The 18,318-nt window shown below is 38.0% G+C and overlaps 1 protein-coding gene across 3 annotated transcripts in view; it reads right to left on the bottom strand.

Annotated features, from left to right (window-relative positions):
- The window catches only part of FRS2 (fibroblast growth factor receptor substrate 2), a 58,004-nt gene that overhangs the window by 18,033 nt on the left and 21,653 nt on the right, over positions 1-18,318 (bottom strand). For 2 of the 3 annotated variants that reach the window (XM_040595046.1, XM_040595047.1), the window contains one exon: positions 860-965. The gene's annotated coding sequence lies outside the window, so the exon portion shown is untranslated. Of the gene's footprint in view, positions 1-859; positions 968-18,318 lie in introns of those variants that run through there. The other variant, XM_040595048.1, reaches the window with a different exon arrangement.

Raw genomic sequence — 18,318 nt, 5'->3', positions numbered from 1 at the left:
TCTAATCACTCTCTCAATTACAGACTACTTTTAATAGTCTTCACATATAGATCCCATTGTTATTTTAACCACTCTGGGGTTTTTTCCTACAAATTCTGCCTGTTTTGTTTAGAAAGGAAGATACAGATAACAACACCGATTACTAATTTTCTACCCTGGCATCCCAAAATGCCTCACTACAGTAATGTTCAGCTGTTGGTCTTGTTCACCTACCGATACTACCCTAATTATTCTGAGAATTCACTGCTAAAAAGAGAGCAACAGGTGACAATAGCTGCAATACAGATTAACAATGAATATATAAATTTGCAGCAAAGGTTTTCAACCTCTCATCCATACAGCAGTCATGGTTGAAGACGCTTCCAGCAGCCTTTAGGCACAGATGCTTACACTTCACAAAGCCCAGTCTTAAGACAGCCCCAAACATTTTGACACAGTTGAAACAGAAGTAGATAGCAGCATGCTGTTATAGTACATGACTCTCTTTGCATTCAGTGTAAAATAACTGATCAAATCTGGTGCAGAGAGGTGTTCACAAACTCAAAAAAACCCAAAAAGCCAATAAAAAAAAACCTTCAGTGAAAAGTAGTTTGGGAAAAATCACTAGAGTTGCAAGTAGAAAGCTGTAGTATATGAAGATGTATAAGGTACAGGCATTGTATCTCCAAAAAAAAAAAAAATGAAGAAAAGTTATATAATCAATAATCATACGAGCTTGTTATTTTGTCTCTAATATATTTTAATCTTAATACTTCAGAAAACAAAGAAGTGCAGTGCTGCTTCAAAGAAGAGATGTGAACAAAGGCTATGAGGAAGAAATGAAACAGCTATGGAACTGGCAGAATTAAAAAGCACTCACCTAGATTTGGCCATTAATATTCCCAGCCTCTGCTGCAGCATCAGGGCTTCTGTCATACTCGAAGTGTCATGCTGTCTTGTCACAGAACTAATCATTTGACCTAGAACTAGAAGAGTATATAGAAATGTAATTTTTCTTGGGTTTAAGATGCCAGTTAGTAAACTAACAAAAACAGATACATTTTTTATTTATTTTATTTTTTAAATTTTGGCAGTATCGTGTCAAGCGAGGTCTTCATGGCTAGGATGCATCTTAAGTGGAGTTTTAGACAAGAGACTGATCTCTTAGACCTTCCTCAGCATTTCGGTGTTTAACTGGGTCTTGGAAAAAAATAATCTTGTGTCCCTTTCTGCAGTGTGGCCTGTCACACTGAGGACTCCACTCATTCTCCCCTCACTCTTTACCCAGTTTACTGTGGGGAAGTGACAGATGTGAATTTCTGCTATCCTTAGCATATACTGAACCAAATCACAGCAGACAAACAGAAGAACACATACAGCTTAACTCTGCGTAACTCCACTAACTCCCTCTTGCTTACCCTACTGAACATGTACAAATGCTGACTTATATGGCTAACACATCACACTTTCTCTACTCCCCCCATGATTCTTGCTCCATGCCATTCACCATAAATTGCTTGCTTTCACTTCCCCGCCCCTCGGATGATTCTCAAACTAGCTACCCACTCATGTTTAACACTGAAAACTCAACTGCTGCTTCCATCAGGCTAACAATTGGCAGCCTTCCATTCTCTGTTTCTAAAATTGCCAAATGAGCACTTGGTATTTCCTTTGACGCGCCTTCTTAAAAACTCAAGAGAAGGGCTAAACTCTCAGAAATATACTTTATTATTAGTCTTTCTTATCAAGTCTTGCAGGTTGCCTACGCAAACTGGAGACCACTGCAGCTCTGCTTATCGATACTGCCTCAATTCTTTGTATTCATCTGCTGTCCTCTGCCTTGCACCTGGATTAAAAGCATCTTGGGAAGGCAAAGCACTTTTCTTTTTTGCATAATATCAAGTGTAACGTAGTCCCGAACTCATCTCAGGTCCTAGGCATGATGATAAAAGTGGCAGAACACTCTTACTGTGGAGGGATTGTGCAAGAGAACAGTAGAAATTCAGTACTGGTAAATGCAAAATAATGCACCTAGCAAAGGAGCTCTGTCTGTTAAGAAACATCAGTCATGTAGTCACGCAGTTCAACAAAAACCACTAGCTCAATAGCTATCATAAAGCAAATGAACAGAATTATTTGGAAAGAATTAGAAGAGCTCAAACAGAAATACAATTATATTGTATGAATCCACAGTGTGCAAAAAGATGTAGTAATGTATGCAATCATGCCTCCCCCTGTAAAAAAAAAAAAGACAGAATAAACCCAGAAATATGCTACTTGGGCTGCTCAGCCTGAAGAAAGGGACAGGACAGAGAAGATGAGTACAGAATTATAGGTGGCATGGAGAAGATAAATAAAGCACAACTATTTTCCCAATACAAGCATTAGGGAACAGTGGTTGACATTAAGGGGCAGGTCAGAAAAAACTACACAAAAATACCTTTTGCACATGGTATGTAGTTAAACTTTGTGATCCACAATGTCTTGTGGGAAGGAGTTCCAAAAGTTTAAAGATTTGGAAGGTAACTGAACAAACACAAGCTCCACAAAGAGCTTTTAAACTCAAGGATGTCATATCTGGCTCAAAAAGTCTCTAAGCTGCAGATACTTAGAAAGGTTTTAGGGAATGATCATAAAGCGTTCCTTCTTACTATTCCCTTCCCTATATATTTCCTATTTGCTGTCAGAATTTACTATTCTACTGTCAGAAACTGGGTACTGGACAAATCGACACTTCAACTCTGACCCATCAAAGCCATTCTAGTTAATATAAAAGGACGACATGAACTCCACATAAATGAGTGCACTGTCGTAAGACATTAAAAAAAAATAATTAACAACTTGTATTTAACTTGAAACTAAAACTTAGGTTTCACAAAGGTACAGGAGGATAAACTTATTGAACTACTTGATAGACATATATTTTTGCACATACATACTAAACAAAGATTGCCACTGTGCATAAGTGGCATTTAGAATAGGAACCTGAAGCAAGTCACATACCCTTCCTATGATTTATTTGCCCTTTAGCCATAAGCTGTCTTGATCTGGACAGTTGTATTCAAGATCTATCCCTCTGCAACGCACACGTCTCTGGTTCTGCGATGGCCCTACCCGGTCTGGCCGGTATTATTTAACTATGTTTTTTAGTCAGTTTAGATTTTTGTTGGCTTAACACATGAAAACAGCTCAGCAGAGAGTCTAGCAAGTGCCAGAGCCAGCTGGGGACAGAATCACAGCCTTAGTCACCTCTGCCCCGTTTTCAGAAAACTTAACCCCTTCACTAATTACTGGGATTTACTTAGTTTATTGCCAAATTCCCTGCTAAAATCTTCAGGGTAGGAGAAAGACGGAACAGAAATCTTGACCCACCCCCTCTGATGGAATCTTACAGGCAGTCATTAGAAAAATAATAAAAATAACAATTTTCACAGGCAAGCTACACTAATGCAGGTGTGTTTGCACTGGTATTTACCCTGATATTTTTCCAGCAAAGTTTTAAAACCTTCACATGGCTTGGCTACATAAAGCAGACTAGCCTGTTTCAGTTACCTAAGAATGATTCTTGAATGATCTAACCAGAATTTTTAACGGATAAAAGAAAGCCCACAAATTTATAGCACCTAACTCCTTTTAAATGCGAAGCAATAACGAAATTCTCCAACCAGTTGTTTCCAATTACAAGTTGGCTATTTACTCTGTTTGGGATTTTCTTAAATCTTCCCAGATTGCAAAATATTTACCCAAACTTAAACATACACGGAGAAGTAGACATTTTCACAGTCACAACCCTATAAAAGTTAATCTTTTCAGTTATGTCTACAATGTCAAATTTAGGAGCTGTAATTTCCCATTCATGAAGCATCAATGGTGGTTAGGTGCAGTTGTGCAAGGAGGGGGAAGGGGATGGAGAGTATTTTCTGCTTCTCCGTAACACATTCATTACTGTAGTGCATGGTAAAAAACCCAGGCAAGACAAACCGGGACCAGCACTTATCTAAACCCTGTTAACAGGAGTGCCAGTTAGGAACTGCCATAACTTCAGTAAAATTTATTACTTGGTGTTGTGAAGTAAAATACAACTCTTTCTCTCACAGTGACAAAAAGTTATGCTGATCTCTCCAAAGTCATGGAAGACAAGGCATAAGTGTAAACAGGGTAGATTATTTTTTTTTAAACAAAAAAATGTCACAGTCAAAGCTTGCAGAAATTCTAACATTAGCAATTCTGCTGCCCCCCCAGGCTGGGAATGGTCTGAACAATGTGTGCACTCTCCTTGTGTAAGAAAGACCACATGGACAACCTGCAATCATACTCCTCCTTTTGCGCATAACCTGTTGCTCCATTAAAGTCAGCACACAGTTGCAAAGCTGATATAAAAACTGCCATTAAACTCGGTTCTGTATGCTCTGGTTGCAGAATCAAACATTAACTTTGGGGGATATTTTCTGTATGCGTTAATTCCCAGCACAAACCTTTTAAAAAACAGGAGAGGAAAAACCCCAAACCACAGTACACCTCAGAAGAGGCAGGGAGAAGCAAAGATGCCTTCTCTGTAAACGTATCTTTTGCACATACTCTTTTCAAGTGAAAAAGTGTCCTTTCAAACCACTAGCTGCCACAGTGCTAGATCCTCTGCATGTATGTCTTACACTCAGGTCTACAAGTAGAGAGTAGAACACATTAAGTGCATTAACATAGTTTCAAAGCCGTTTTATGGCTATAAATGACTATAAATATATGACTATAAACAAATTTGTAGTTAAGGGGGAAAAAAAATGACTAGGGCTTTTTCTTCCTTCAGAAATTTAAGTATCTAGAAAGCTCAATGAGTACAATAAAGTAACTGGAGAAAGGTGCCTGTGTACAGGTTGTTAGAACTCAGGCTGACAAGCACTTGAACCTATTCATTCACTTACTGTCAAGCACTTGATAATATTTTGATCGCAGCTAAGGGATATAAACAAACTTATACTGTCATTTTTACTTATAACATTCTAAATCACCCACTTTAGAAGGCTACATCTACTTAAAAGCGTCAGTATCGACCATTTTCAAAAACTGTTTCTTGTCTGGCTTATACTACTTAAAAAAAAAAATAAAATAAAAGGACATAACCCCAACCACTAGAACACCGAACTCTGCACTTTTGTTTCCTACTCTTCTTCAAAATTTTTGCTTAAAAAAGTAGAGTAAAAAGAATTATTAACAAATCGTCCACATTTAACATCAGTTCCTGTGGAAATTTTATTGCCTACGGGACAGTCAGAATGATAAACATTAATTTATTTCAAAAAAACATTTATTGGATATTTTCAAATTCACTTTTTCAAATTGTTCTTTTAGCTGCAGAATTTTGTTTGCTAGCTCTTTTCAATTTATCATTACCTGATCACAATAATGACAAAGCAGGAAACTACCCTTTTCCTCCCTCTTTTGGGTCCTCTTTAAAGGTTAAAGTTATCTGAGAACATGAGATATGTGTATGAAAATATGACTGACTGAAAATAAAAATAAGCATTCTGCTGAAATCAGTATCTGTGGGAGCAATAAAATTTAAAAAAGTGACTAGCACGTTTTCTTCCTGAATTCTTAAAACTTTGAAAGAAAGGCCTCTACAAGCTATTTCAAACTCAAATTGTGCAGTGTTTCAGTTTACACATACCATGTAAAAGCCACTTTACTACAAAGAAAAAAAAAATTAACCTGCACATGATGCGCCATCCGAAGGTCAATGTTGGGCACTTTTCATCATGAAGCATCCCCATCTCAAGAACAACTGGCAATAGCCCACACAGCAGAAATACAGAAGTTTACCTGAATACCTAACAAAAATGGTATCTTTCACAGAAATCATGACCTTGCAGGTACAGTAACAATAAAGTGGAGCAGGTCTGGCTGAGAGCCAAATTTCATCCTTCAGCAGTAGGGATGCGACCTCCTAGGAAAGTCAGGAGGCTCCTAGGAGGTCTTCCTCAAGCCTTTACAATTACCTTGTTGTGGACTTAAGCTAAATGTCAGATTGAAGCCATGCTTTGCTGTGACCATCGAATTTCTTTCTACATACACTGTAGCGCTGGCAAGCTACAAGCTGGCTTTTCTTCCTTGATGCCTGTTGTGTGAGCCTGTTTGAAATGGGAGAGATTGAGGATGCCCCTCCTTAACCTCCTCTCAGGTAAGAGGACATAGCCTTGAACTACAGAAGCAAGTAGGGGACAACAGATTCTTAATTTTTTTTTTTTTCTGAAAACCTATAAAGTCTCCACTGAGACACATGAAGTCTGTTGTATTTGCAGCTTAAAGGTAGAATTAGCTCTCCACAAAGGATCATCCCACGCCCTGAAAGGGCTCTTTCTCCTTATGCCTTGGAGTTCAACAATTATCAGAAGTGATGGCAAAGGCAAATTATTTGTATATAAAAATATGCACAAATTTCTTAATCCTAAGTAGAAATCCCCCTTCTCGCTTCCTCCAAGCATGTTAATGTTGTCACTCTTATAAAGCTCCTTTAAAATAAATATTATTCCCTTCAAAATTATTACTTAAGATAGCTAACTACTTGAAGTACTTTGTGCAGGAATAGACCCATCACGTTCCTAGATTTTTCCCCTTATAAACCCTTTTTTTTTCCTACCTCACCTTGGGTAAAAAATGAAAAAAAACCCAAAACCAACCAAATTCTTTATTTCAAGTGGAAAGGTACAAAGGAAAACCAAGGGAACACAGAGGGGAGATTTTTATTATATATGCAGACACCAGATTCATCTGTATTTTAAGTCACAAACCTAAACACTGTCAATCAACGGCTTTGCTCCACAAAGACTGACCTCTTTCCGTTTGGTTTCTAAGAAACAGATTCCAAATGTTGGTTGTCTAAATTGCATCTAAACTAGATACCAGGAGTGGTTATCACCAATAATTTGCTAGGCAACTGAACACATTGAAATAGGGAAAACTAACTTTGGTAGTTTCCTCTCAAAGTTCAAAATTCGTGGCCCGCAAGTGTTTGGATGTTTCCATTTATACAGGGATTCAGACAAGAAGGCTCCCCAGTTCAGGGTGGGTATTACAGCAACCACCACCAGTAAGCACACCTGCCCAGCCCATGCTGCAAGACTAATCTCACATGCAAAATGTTTGGTGACAGAGGTGACCTATTCAAAACAAGAAATCTAGTTTCATTATAGTTGGACGAGTGGCTTCTTACAGGAATGTTACAGATGCCTTAACACTGATTTCTTCTGAAACAGAAGTTATTTTAAATCTTTTTTATGGCTTTCAGTATACAGAAACAAAACCACTGTCGAACATTTACCAATACAAACCACCCTGCAGCTTACTTTTTATCTCTCTCCCTGTCCCTCATTTTTCCCTTAGGGACCTGTCTTTCCTTACAAACTTTTTACAGAATGATACTAAATATAAACCGATTTATTTCAGATTTGACATCCTTCGCGTTTCATCATTTCCACTCTTGCATACCATATTAAGTATTGCTTGATATTTGCTTACAACTGGTGTATTTAGATTTGTTTAGCAGTGAATTTTCACCCTGCAAAAAACATAAGCAGCAAGGATAGGATGCAATTTATAGCAGCCTAATTTTCTAGATCCTTCATGAAGAATACTGAGGACATAATACCTCAAAAGGAAAACATGCTTTAAGAGATACTACATGAATTGTGGATTAAATCCTGTTTAAAAATTTACCCCAAACAACGGCAAAATTTGTATTACCTTTACCAGCCTGAAATCTTATGACAGAACTTAAAGCTTACATACTTGATTCCTTCAAATGCTAGCAACTCCACTCGTCTTCTGTTTTCTGTTTGCCCTATGGTGAGCCACACAGCATAGAACCTGCCCCTCCCTGAAGCTCATTCCAGTACATCTTTCTCTTTTAAACTCTCACAATTGGAAATACTTGAAGAAAGCACAGCCAAATCCCTACGGATACATTATGCTAAGTAATTTTCTCAGCTCAGAGTTTTTGAGCACTCTGATGCCAATGATTATTCTACAGCATGGAATAATTTCACCTGGCTACTGTCATCTCGGAGATTCAGTTCAAACTGAAAGTATAAATCTGAGTATTTCAGATTTTACATAGACAGTTTAAGTAACTCATTACAATCTCCACTCTTCAACCAGAGTTGTCACTATGGCAAAACAGCTTTAATTTTTCCACACAAAACCATTTTTGGGTGAAACTGGAAGCCCTACAGGCATTTGAGATGGCAAACAAGAGTAATAAACAGAGGAACTAACTTACCACCTAAGACAAATGTTACTGAGTAAAATTATTATTATTTTATTGCCATGTTATGCCTTCCATAAGATAGATGAAAAAGGCTGAAATGGTACTGCAATCAGTCCTTTGAGTTTTGCTGGTAGCTGAATACCGCCCATTTCGTAACTGGCTAATACAATGGATTAAATGGATAACCTATTTATTTGATGTGGTAAATCCTGCATCTTCAGAGTTGTGATGTAATCCATGGTGGCAAATTCTGTATGATTTAAGAATCCTGGTATCCTGCTTAGGACTTAAAATAGCCCATACTTTGACCTTCTATTTATTTTGGCTAGCATATCTTCACTACCACGAAGCCAAATTCTTTCAATTGGAAAACAAAACTTAGGTCTCTGGAACACGGGACTCCCACATACCAGACCTCACATGCACATAAGAGATGCAGCACCAAAATAAAGCATTTGCCCTCAACTAGTAATTACTGAATGTGGTCAGCTCCAAGAGCCTCATTCCCCTAATGGTCACAGAAAGGACCTCTTCACTTTATAATTACTTGGGAAGAAAAAAAAAAAAAGATTTCTGTACATCAGCAAAGACTGACTAATTCGCTTTAATGTTTGGAGACAGAACAGACGTTAAGAGGTGCCAGAGCTGGAATGTTCTCCCGTAGAAACACAGGGGTTTAAAGGGATACGAACATTCAGCAGAACAGGAAGAAACCGCTGAGAAATACAGCACAAGGGGCATGAAACATTCTCCTTGCCTGCCCACGCACGCTGCTGTCCTGCACATCAACTCCTCTTCTTTCAGGTGTCCTGGAAAGCCTTTGCCTTGCACAGTCTGACAAACGAAGATGCAACAACAATTCACTCCCAAACAGCAAATTCATTTTGGGGAGATGGCATTTTAATAGTAAAGCAAACTGAACTAAGGTCAGACATAATCCTTGCCCTTCATCCACTTGGCAACGATTAGTAAAAAAATTAATATTGAAGGTGCCTAAGTACTACAAGGATGAAAAAGCAGCAGTGCTAACAAACCAAAACAGAGTGAAAAACAACAATAAAGGAGATCCAAGAAGAAATTAAACATGCTGAGAAAGAGTTTGGTGCCGCTGGCTGCAATTACGGAAAACAAACTATGAATGGTAGAGGTGAAGTTGCAGAATCTAGTTTATAACTTTGCTTATGCTAACAGGTGGAGTTTTACCTCAAGATTTTTATTAAATGAGCATGTTGTCAGACATATGATTAAGATACAGTAATAAATGTTTGCTCCTTTTCCCTCTTTAGCCCTTTCCAAGGAAAAAAAAGAAAACAAAAAACCAAAAAACAAAACTGGCAAAACCCAAGCTAAACTGTAAAGCTTTCTGGCTCCTATGAAAACAAAATTATTGCAACCACACACAAGCTTCAGCACACAAGCTGGCCGTTTCGGCGCGCCGCCCTCAGAGCCCTCTTTGAACACGCGGCGAGGAGGCTGATGCAGGATCACGCCGGGAACTCGCCCTCTCAGCAGCATTCCTCCTGCCGTTGCCAGCTGCCTGCTCCTTAAACTCACAGAGGGCTTTCTTTTCTTTTCTTACTCCTCCTTTTTAACACCCAGACCCTCAAAACTTGATCTGGTTTGCTGTGTATGTTTCAGTCTATTTGGATTCAAAGTGATCAGCAACTTTTTACTTCTTCCTTCTCATGCCACCCCGCCTTAATGCTATATAAAAATACCCCATACCATTTAAAAAATATTTTAAAAAAACAAAGAAAAGCAAATTAGGAGCCTTGTTGGTTTGTTTAAATTCAGGACTACCAACTGATCCTGAAGAATCATTATGTAAATTTTTGAAATTGCATGTTGGTATTTAATTATCTGTAGTTCTCCTTAAAAGTGATCATTTTAGCAAAATGCTCAAGTTTAGGTATGTTAGTTAAACGTTTGTTGGAACACTGTTCATCAGTAAATCCTTAAAAAACATGCTCATTCTGACAGAAGAGCTCTTATATTCACCACAATTACAGTAGAACTGAAGATGAAAGACAGCTCAAACAGCTGAGTTGGATGAGCAGAGAGAACTGCAGCAGGCAGCAACATTGCGCCAATGCTTAAATACTTCATGATTTATGTGACACTGATCCTACACCTCTCCACTTCGCTCTAGCACAACATCCTAAGACTCACATTCCCTTATCTTGAGGTGTGGCGCTCCATATTTTGGCCTATCCTAATGCAATTTAAAGGTAATCAAGCATTTCATCCAGGTACTACGTTGATACAACTGTTTTATTCAATAGATGCATACATAAACAGTATTAAAGTTTCACATCTTCGCCTCAGCACATTTTGAAAACCCCAGGTCTTTAATGAACATGCATCTTGAACAGCAGCACACAAGCTGTTTACTCCACCATCCCCATTAATCCTTCTGAGGATGTGGGACAACGTCCTTGTTCTATTCTTTAATCGCTCTCCAAAAAATGATCCTCTTACTCTAAACTTCCAGAGAAACAAGACTTTTATTTTACTTGGTATCATTTTTAAAACAACTTACACATACGCAAATATTTTTCAATTTCTTACTAAAACAATTCCTCCAGATCCACACCACCATATTGTTTTCTGTGATTGTCTGCCAGATTAACTACATCCTTTTAAAAGAAACAGCCAGAACACCAAACTCCAAACCATGACATTAGGTTAAACAAGCAAGCACTACTAACTTATTTTATACTTGGAAATTCTGAATCTGTTTAAAAATGTCCTCTGAGGAACAGCATATAGAAAAAGCATTGGTTTTACACAACAATAAAACAGCAGAAACAGCAGACTGAATTTTTAAGCGTCCGTGCTATGGAAAAGTTTTTTGGATATAGGATCAAGGAGAAAGGCAAGGAGATGGGAAAATAAAGTACAAGGCTACAACAATTAAGTCAAGTAATGAGGCCTAAGAGGAAGAGAGAATCCAGCTTAATTCTTGAAAAGGATGCCTGGCTTGAAACTGTTTAAATAGTGAGTCAGCTCTCCAATATTTAACCACAAATGCCTCCTAAAACCTGAGGCCCACAGCTCTTGCCAAGTCTTCACAACCAGCAAAGTGCCAAATTTTGTAATTAAGTAAATGGCATTGAGTTTATATTTTGTAATATTGTAATCTCTGAAATATTGTTCATTCAAACATCTCAGGAAAGGTTAAGTTTTGCTTTTATGTTTTTGACATGTTTTGCACACGGTCTTCTAATACATTAATAGAAAAAACACTGAAAAGCCTGCAAGGCCTTTCTTACCAAAACGTTAAGCAGATTCAGTAAGATGTTATCAAAACTAAGACCATGCCACTGCGTTTTATAAACAGATAAATACAATTTCAGTACGTATCCTCAGTATGTGCTCTTCATCCACCCACTGGTTCCTCTTTCACCATCAGCAAGTTCTTTGCACTTTGATACAAGGAATCTGACCGTACCTGAACATCTAGCTTTTATACACGGCCTTTGTTTCTTCAAAAACTAACAATCCCATCCTCCCATGATATCATTAAATCTGGGTTCTTCTAAAAATAGTTTGTCTCCTGTATTTACCACTTCTCCCTTTTCTGCACACAACTCTTTCCATCACATTTGAAAACCTCCTGATTTTCTTAGTTCTGTTTACATGCCTCCTCACATGCTTCTCGTACATTTTTTCTTTCCACTTTAAGGAGAAATTCCAGTAATCGTTTAGCTTTACCACCTCTGTGACCCCAATTCATTGCATAAAAGGGAAAGATTAACAATAGCTAGTTACTCCTCTAAATCAAAACTATGTAGACTTTTCACTGGTAGCCAATGAGAAGACCCACAGTCTTGAGTACCTTTTGTCACCACTGAACTGCATCTGCCAAAAAGCAGGTTTAGATTAATTTTGTTGTCTTTGCATTTGCAATGAAAAAGAGAATAAACACATGTAGTTAATGTGGCTGGTTTGTTAAAACTGTGGTAATCAGACTGTGTAGATGCCTGTCCGTGCTTTGGGCTATACCAACTGATTAAAATTCTGATTATTAGGAACTGCCCGCCAGATTTAAGTACAACCCAAGTATAATCCTATTTGTGCATCCAAGCAACCATTTTCTTCTTTTCACTGCTGGATCTCTTACAGTCCGCTTCCATGCAATTAAATAACTACATCATCTTTCGTTTTGATTACTCTTTTGTTAGTGATTTAACACACTCGCACTAGTCTAGCTGAACCATGCCCTAAAAAGTAGTTTTCTATTTGAGATGAAAGTTACCAAAACCTGTAGTTTGATCTCCCTGTACAGTGGAGAGCAAAGTTCCATTAAATGAAAAATCTTTATTCTTGGTGCTTTACAACTAACAAAAAGGTCTATTTCCTTGTATTTTATTTCCATTTTTTTAAAAGGCTCATTTTTGAGTCTTATAAAATGTTTCCCTCTTGAACACTGCTGAAACACTACAGAAATTTCTGTACTGACCTAGATCTCCCAATATAGAGCCCTACAAAGCTTTATTCTGTTGGATGGCTCTTATACCACATTAGACAACTGCTGTCCAGTGTTAACATTATGCAGCATTTTCTTTCAGCAAAAAATAAACACACCTTTCTAGAGGATCCGTAATGAATATTGTCTGCTTTGTATAATACTCTTCCTAATATTGTAAAGGATCTGTAAAAGTAGTACTAGAAGGATATTCAACATGAACAGAAACGTGGGTGTTTGCATGTGCATGCGTGTGTCAGTGTCTACACACCAGAAGAAGCAGCAGAACAAAGATTAAAGCTTGGCTTGCCCTGGTGAGGAAGAGCACCATTCACACAGGGCTCCCAGCAGTAAGGCCTGTTCTCTGATCAGACCACAGCACAGACCACTCGCCAGTGGAAGAGCCTACAGCCTAACACAAGAAGGACAGCACTGAGGTTGCATCACACTGCATATACGTTCCTTTTCCTGTTAGCAACACATATTTAAAACATTTTTTAAAAACCCAAAACAATAAACAAAAAACAGACAACGAACAGCTGCCCCTCTTAAGATTTATGGAAGCCGAAGATTGAGAAAACCACACCACAACATGTGATGATGGCTAAAAGACACAAAAGATCATCCAAAAATCACTTTGGCACCACCAGTCAGTAAGGACCCCAGAGATGTCATGAAGATTTGACAGCTTTTTTCTTGTCTTGCATCACTCACAAGGACTCCTGGCTAAACCACTTGGTTTTCTGTTTGTTGACCAAGTGGACAAAAGAGTGCAAGCAAATTAAACGTATCAGAAAATTGAGTGTCAAGAAACTTAGAGATCAGAGAAACCAATACCACCTTGCCCTACCATAGGATCTTGCACTGGGTTTTGTTATACCATTCTTCCCGAAAAGATAAACTAATTTTATCTTTAATTAGTACTGTAAAATAATCGTCACAGAACCACTAGTTTCATAACAAGGTTAGCTTAAGTGACCATTTACTCTGTTTTACTTTTCAAAATAATGGGACTGTAACCTAAGAATGCACACATGGCTTGCAAACCCAGTCACATTTTAAAATTCCTCAGTCCCATCAGTTGTGGACCTCATTATTTGCTACTATTCCCCATTCTGAAGAACAGAAGTTTACAATAAAATGAAGCTTCCCTCAACAAACAAAAGTCATACATACATTTATTTAAATAAGTCCTCCAATGATTCCTTCCATTAACGAATCTGACTAGGTGTCATTTAGAAAACAATTTCTGTGGAAGGTTTCCAGAATCAAATTGTCAACTTTGTGTGTTGCATGACATTTATAAGCATTGGTACCTTCAACGACACAGAAAAGTCATATTCACCTTATTGTACTGAAATTATCACCTGTTATCTTAAGTGGCAGAAAATCTCTAAGGATAAAAAATAACCTATCTGAATTCTCATCGTAGTAACACACGCGTTTCTAATCAACGCCTATGACACTCGAATATTTGCAGTACATGCTCTCACACATTTTACAGTCATATCCAAGATTGGAATTCATAAATACATATGAAGACTTACTGAGTTTAGGAAAAAAAAAAAAAAAAAAAAGTGTTCTAAATGAAAGGCCTAAGAAATGCACTGAACTTCCTTGGTGCTGGGACAGTACCCTTAAGTTTCAGCCTCAGACAAACCTCACACACCTCCACCTCTCCTTGGCTATGGGGAATTCTGAGAACTGTACAGTGTCAAATATTACCTGAAATACTGTAGTTCTCAAAGCTTTCATGTAGATCTTTTGTTTCTCTACCAACTGCATTCAGTGGTAACCTCTACATAAGAGTTCACACTGGCTTTATGTTTCTGTATTTTTTTGTGAGCAAATCTTTTGTGCTGCAAAGTTCTGCAACTGCTAGATATTAAGAATGAGGTTGATGTAGTTTAAAATACCACACTAAAACTTCAAACACTTATATATGGAAAACAAGCTGATTTGGGTTTATAGCTAGCATGGACAGGCTTGTCCTTGCCCATCCATTTTGCTGGCATCTGATAGCTATACTGAATGCCCGTTTTCTCTCATAAAGGATTAATTCCAGAGACTGCCAAAGATGCCAATATTATATTACCATTACTAGCCATGACTACGTCAAAGCAGCACCCACAGCACCCTTTGAAAATGGTATCAATTCCACAACAGGGTCTTGTCTTTACATGGGACTAAAGCCTCCAAGATTTACCCTCCACAGCTACACAATTTAGGTTTTTTTTCTAATGAACTTCCACAGTGAAAAACATATACATTGAAGGCAGACACACACAGAAATCAACCAACATGTGTGCTCCTAGGGTACACTACATTAATTCTTCATATTTCCATTATACTCTCTTTCATCAATAACACTACTGAAACAGATCACACACTCATTATTCTGTGCCAGCTGTGCTATTTGATGGATATTGAAGCAGTACCACTTGGTAGAGTACATTACTTAAAAAGTACAAACAGTAGCTGTTCTGTTATGTTTTTTAATAATAAAATTCGAAAAGGGCTTGCAAACAAGAAACCAAAATAAATGTACTAGTGATGCTCTGAAAGTCATGCAGATCTCCACAGGAGTTGCTGATTCTGAAGTATTCTTGACATTAACTGCTTTATTGGCTAAAGCAGACTCCTTTATGAAGAGTCCCTAATCATACATCAGCCACCACATCTCCTAAACCAGCATTCCTCAAATTGAAGTCCACAAGCTCAAGGCTCATTTTACCTTCCCATCCCTCCTCCTCTTCCCTCCAGTTCAAGGAGCACTTTGCAGAAGGTGATGGAGAATTGCAAGGGTGCCAGGGGAGCAGAGGGGAGAGATGATTGCCAAAACCAGGCAGGGATAATGCAGCAGTAGTGTGGAGGGACAGGCGGGCAGTGTGGAGGGCAAGAGCAGGACATCAGGGCTGCATAGAAATGTATGCAGCCACCTTTCAGGAGGTTACGCTCCAGGTGTCTGGAGGCTACCCAGTAACACAAGTCAGAGGTACAGCAATGGGCTTACCTGCTGCTGCTGGCCACAGGTGTGCTCTGGCTCACATCAGTCTCCATCATGAGCAGCTTTGTGGAGCAAGGCCAGCAGAAAATATATTTTTGGAAGGGTACATTTCAGCCAGCTTAGCTTCCTGAGCTGCCTCCCTGCTGGCCTAGTGACAGAGCTGGCACAACGAAGAGAAGGCAGGAACGCGCAGTGGCGAGCAGGACTACAGCTAGCTGTGTGCTTAGCTCAGCTGGGATTTCAAGCCATACCCAGATCACAGCTGTATTAGCACAACTTGACCAGAGATAAATTGACTTAGGTTCCTCCCCCAGCTAATACATACATCTCTGCCTAAACGTATGCAAAATATCATGTATTGCTGCTGAGAAATAGAACACAAACAAAAAAACTAATAAGAAAACCCTATACCCATGTGGGGTTTTACCCACCACTCAAGGTTTTACTTTGTAGAAACATTTCTTCAGTTACCCATCACTTCCAAACATCAGTACGTCACTCACAACTGATGTGGATTAAAAAACAGTCATTACTTTCCTTGCTCAGCTATTTTTTCATCTGGACCAGCTTCCTGATCAGGTCCACCACATGAACTCCCGAACACAAATAAGGGGGTGGCACTGTTTATACCAACAGAACCACAAAGAAAAATGCTTTGAACCTGTGGCCACAGATGCAGCTTAGTAGTTACTCTACCATGTGCTGCAGTTCAATAACCAGTAACACCTTGTTGTCAATGAAAAGTCACAGAATATCTGAAAGAAAGGACAGTACACACAAGAATTCAGATTGAGGCAGGGTTTTTTTAACAGAAACATTATTAGTTATGATTCTGACCCATCCATGGGACTTGCAGCTTAGTTTTAAAGCAGGTGCAACAAGCAAAATGGATACCATCCCAATCCAACAATTTTCTAGAAGACGACAGGTAACTTTAGTTACATAGTTTAAACAGTCCATTTGCTGCCTTGGGGTATTAGAAGTCTGCCCAAAGATGACAGAAAAACAACTGTTCACAGATTCTACAACTACACCGATTTTGTGGGTGAAAACTCAGTGGTCTGTAGCAAAATGGCACAATTTGTTTAAAAACATGTTTTGGCATAAAACCCATTTAAATAACAAGACCATATAGCTTGCTGGCACTTAGACAAGAATGGAAAAAAAACCAAGAATCTATTCTAATTTGCACAATTCTAAGAACTAGACTTATATTTTATACTAGTATTAATTTGTATGATTCGACATCTCAAACTACACTTCAAGTACAGATGAAAGCAAGTTACAAACCAAGTCCAGCAGATATTTAAGTCGACTTACTAACTCCCTTCTAGGTTTACTCTCTAGGTGAAAACACAAAACAATAAAGTATCTATCTATAGAAAGTAGTGACTTCCCCTGTTATGTTTCCCTACTCCAGCTCATTAGTATTTCTGCAGTAAACGATACATTTTCACAATTATTTTTTTTTTTTAGTTAATGTAAGGGGTTTATATTAAGTAGTTAATGGAATTCTCACTCCTTACAACACATTTCAGCTACTCAGGAAAGGCCTGGGAATGATCTACAAAAAGTCTATACCAGCTAAACTGAGCCACCACTGTCCACAGAGAGGATTTGTTTTTACTAGTTATCATAATGAAATACAGCAATTTAAAAGTAATTTCTAAGTAGCTATCTCATATATATTTTATTAGCTGAAAACCCTGCCACCCAAGATGCCTGATTGTTGTTTTATTTTATGAAGAAACTCAGTAATGATTTTTGAGGTGCTCTCTTGCATTCGAGAGATGTGGGATATTGCCAGGTAACCGAGCTGTTCCATCCTAAGCAAGTAAGTTCACTGCAAATGGATTAAGACGGGACTTCTACATTTAGAAGTTACAGTTCAGTAAATATTTACACTCAAAAATCATTGCTCAAATGGAAAACCCCCACCATTTACACTTCAAGATGAGATAACTCAATAGAATCTTTGAGAATTTAAAAAAGAGTTTTAAAAAAACAGTAAGTACAAAAAACACCAAATAATTTTTAAACATATAAGTACATGCTAACAAGCTGACAAGAAAACTGGTGGAGCTTTGATGTCTTGAATACCTCTGAAATCAGGTCAGAAAACTTTCTGGAATACGTTATTTAGGCAAATTAACTGCTTTCAATTTAAGAGTAAATGCGTGAGATTTATCTTACCAGAATACAATGAGGTCAGACTAGGGTTCCTCCATTCTAGCCTTAAGCAACTTATGACTAAATAAATGTTGGCATTAAAAAAAAAAAAAAAGAAAAAGCCAACAACCAAAAACCCACAACTAAACCAAAACCAATCCCTTTCTCCAATATTTAAAAAAATAATATCAGTGAACACATACGGTTTTCAAGTTTGTGCATCTTTGGATAGAAAAATCAAAATCTTTGCTATGTAACAAAGCTACGAAGTCTGAAGTGTAAACTTTAAGGTTTCATTAACATAACTGTACTTTTGATCTAGTATCTTTGATAATGAGCTTCACGTATTCAATAAAGTAAAAAGCCTCGCTGTACTATATAAGAGGAGGTTTTCCAGAAGCATGCAGCTCACTTAACAATTTTGTATGAAAATTG

This window comes from Falco naumanni, chromosome 5 (genome assembly GCF_017639655.2).
Source record: "Falco naumanni isolate bFalNau1 chromosome 5, bFalNau1.pat, whole genome shotgun sequence".
NCBI classification, from domain to species: Eukaryota; Metazoa; Chordata; class Aves; order Falconiformes; family Falconidae; genus Falco; species Falco naumanni.
This window is presented reverse-complemented; position numbering and strand designations above follow the sequence as displayed.